Consider the following 3,898-nt stretch of genomic DNA (forward strand, 5'->3'; position numbering starts at 1 on the left):
TACATATGCAGCTAGATACACGAGCTCAGGGGGTACTGGTTAGTTCATATTGTTGTTACACCTACAGGGTTGTATCCTCCTTCAGCTCCTTGGATACTTTCTCTAGCTCCTCCATTGGGGGTCCTGTGTTTCATCCAATAGCTGACTGTGAGCATCCACTTCTGTGTTTGCCAGGCACTGGCATAGCCTCACAAGAGGCTGCTACATCAGGGTCCCTTCAGCAGAATCTTGCTGGCATGTGCAATAGGTTTTTATTTTTTTAACATCTGACTCAGTCTGAATTTTTCCACTGGAGTTAAACTTCTGAGTTTTCTGTAGAAGTTTCTGTTGAACTCAGAGAAAGAATGGGAGTTACAGATAATGTGAGTCCATGATAATCACAGAAGGTTCTTTATTGGCTGGTTCTTCTTCTCCAGCCATATTCCCTCACATATATTTCCCATCCATGAAAGTATTCTATAATATGAATTCCACTTACTGATAGAAGTATAAAGTTCTGAGTTCCTCTGAAAAGATAGCAGTTACTTACAAGTTCTATGATAGCACAAATAGGACAATGGGAAGCAAGAAGACTTATCTGAGGACCCTGGAAAAGAACCTTCTATTTTACCTTACCTAAGCCAGTATAATTTCTGAACACATTCTATGTATTTATTCTTTTTCTTTTGTTTTTACAATTTTTATTAGATATTTTCTTCATTTATATTTTAAATGCTATCCCCAAAGTCCCCTATACCCTTCCACTTCCCTGCACCCAAACCCACCCAATCCTGCTTCCTGGTCCTGGCATTACCCTGTACAGGGGCATATACTCCTTGTCAAAAAAAGGGCCTCTCTTCCCAATGGTCAACTAGGCCATCTTCTGCTACATATGCAGCTAGAAACACAAGCTCAGGAGGTACTGGTTAGTTCATATTGCTGTTCCTCCTATAGGGTTACAGACTACTACAGTTCCTTGGGTACTTTCTCTAGCTCCTTCATTGGGAGCCCTATGTTCCATTCAATAGATGACTGTGAACATCCACTTCTGTATTTGCCAGGCACTGGCATAGCTGGTGGGATTGCAAGCTTGTACAACCACTTTGGAAATCAGTTTGGCAGTTCCTCAGAAAATTGGACATAATAGTACGGGAGGATCCAGCAATACCTCTCCTGGGCATATACCCAGTATATGCTCCAACTTGTAATGAGGACACATNCTCCACTATGTTCATAGTAGCCTTATTTATAATAGCCAGATGATGGAAAGAACCCAGATGTCCCTCAACAGAGGAATGGATACAGAAAATGTGGTGCATTTACACAATGGAGTACTACTCAGCTNTNAAAANAATGAATTTATGAAATTCTTAGGCAAATAGATGTATCTGGAGGATATCATCCCGAGTGAGGGAACTCAATCATAAAATAACTCACATGATATGCACTCACTGATAAGTGGATATTAGCCAAAAAACTTAAAATACCCAAGACACAATTTGCAAAACACATGAAACTCAAGAAGGAAGACCAAAGTGTGGATACTTCATCCCTCCTTAGATTTGGAAGCAAAATACCCATGGAGGGAGTTACAGAGACAAAGTTTGGAGATGAGATGAAAGGAAGGACCAACCAGAGACTGCTCCAACCAGTGATCCATCCCATAATCAGCCACCAAACGCCGACACTATTGCATATGCCAGCAAGATTTTGCTGACATGACCCTGATATAGCTATGTATTTATTCTTATATGGACATATACAAGTGTAACTCTCACCCATTATACAAGAATTACCTTTTTGTAGCAGATTAGATCATTAGAGAAAGACTCAGCTACTCAAAATGAAATAACCATTTGCTATGTCATACAAAATCTCAAATGAAACATACAAAGCACAACCCTGACATAGAAGACTCTGGAACCATAATGGAAATTTCAGGGAGGGAGAGAAATTTGGAAGAGGGAGATAATCAGGTATCTGTTAGATCATTCTGATTCCTGTATATGTCAGGGAGCTTCTCCCATGAAATGTCAATAGTATCTTCACCTAAACAAGTTCTGAAAAACAATAATACCAAATTAACATGCAAATATGTAAGTGCTTCTTTTAAGGCTCAATTTCTAGGTGAAGCGCTACAGGAAATTAATCTCAACTAAGACAGAGAATGTGGGGCAATGGGCTATGAACAGAAAGCCTGGTCTCCAGTCAAGCTGAGGTCTTGAGCCCTGGTAGGACCATGTAGGTGGAAATTACCACCACCAGGTCCACCGAGGTTCAAGACCTCAGCTCAACTGGAGACCAGGCTGTCTGTGCATAGACTGTTGACCCACAAGATAATATCATTCTCATCCAGAAATGGACATCTTCATAGGTGATCAAGACATTAACCCTAATGCATGTACCTACACTCTCATCAATAACAAACAAGTGCTAATACCCATATTAGAGGTTGTTTTCGCTTACTGTAGAATTAGCTCTTCCATTCTTAGAATACTAGCATTAGCTGGTAGGTATAAAGATTTCTCAACATGTGGGTCATATATATGTATATGTGTGTGTATAAAATATCTTATGAATAAACAAGGCCATGCATTTAAAAGCAGTAGGAGAGACAGAGAAGAATTCAAAGAGGAAAAGGGGAGAATAGTGTAAGTACACACTAATCTTATATAATATTTTCAAAAAATAAAATGTATTAGAATGGTGTTATTTGATTAAGATAGCAATTTAGAATAAATTAAAGTCAAGGGAGGCACATCCACATGTATCCTAGTCAGCTTTCTGTATTCTTCCTTTTGTTATATTCTTTCTTTTTTAAAAAAAAAGATTGTTTTATTACACACACACACACACACATGTAATATATCACATGCGTACACACATACACACACACACGCACACACACACACACACACACACACATATATATATATATATATATATATATATATATATATATANTATATATATATATATATATATATATATATATACATACACACATGAGATTAATACACAGTAGCTGTCTTCAGACACACAAGAAGATCCCAATGCAGATGTTTGTGAGCCACCATGTGGTTGGTTGCTGGGCATTGAACTAAGACCTCTGGAAGAGCAGTCAGTGCTCTTAATCTCTGAGCTATCTCTCCACTGCAGGTACCTCATCTTTTGCTGGTATAACAGGTATTACATCTTCTTGAGTTCTGTTCATTTAACTTCTTTATTAAGAGAAACTATATTCTCTTAAGATCATCTAAAATTACCCCTTTGCATATCATCATCCATAATCCCATATGTATTCATTTATGAGGTTTTCAGGAGTTATTAGATAACATCAATATGGTTCATGATGAATACTCAGCCCATGAAACATCTATAGTCTTTTTAGAAATATGCGTTTGTTGATTCTAGAAAGATTTTTGGTGTTTTAGAATGGTCCTACTTGGTACATATTTCCGATAAAATCATGGTTATGGCAAGATAAATATTCTGGTGTTAAATTTGGGGATATCAAAACTACTGCTATAGTATGTGATTCCTGTTGTAATTACTTATGCTGTGTAATTGCTGTTGGAAGGAAACAAGGCAAATCACTACTTAATAGTAAATAATAAAATATAGTAATATCAAATTCCAAATTCATTTGGTTCTTTGGGCACAAATCACTTTTCTATAACATACTTATATATACATTTGCTTCATAATTTACCTTTGTTGGTTATAGTTTTAATAACATTTATTGCTCTGTGTAAATCTATGAAAAAAATCTCATAGACATTTACTAGGCACCTGGCTTATGTTGTCATGCCATTTATTACTTATGATAAGTGAGTAATTTTCCCTTCCTCCTTGACTCATTATTTATGGATTACTCATTCCTATTATATGTATCTCAGAAAAGGAAAAGGTTTTTAAT

This window comes from Mus pahari, unplaced genomic scaffold, assembly GCF_900095145.1.
Source record: "Mus pahari unplaced genomic scaffold, PAHARI_EIJ_v1.1 scaffold_6208_1, whole genome shotgun sequence".
NCBI classification, from domain to species: Eukaryota; Metazoa; Chordata; class Mammalia; order Rodentia; family Muridae; genus Mus; species Mus pahari.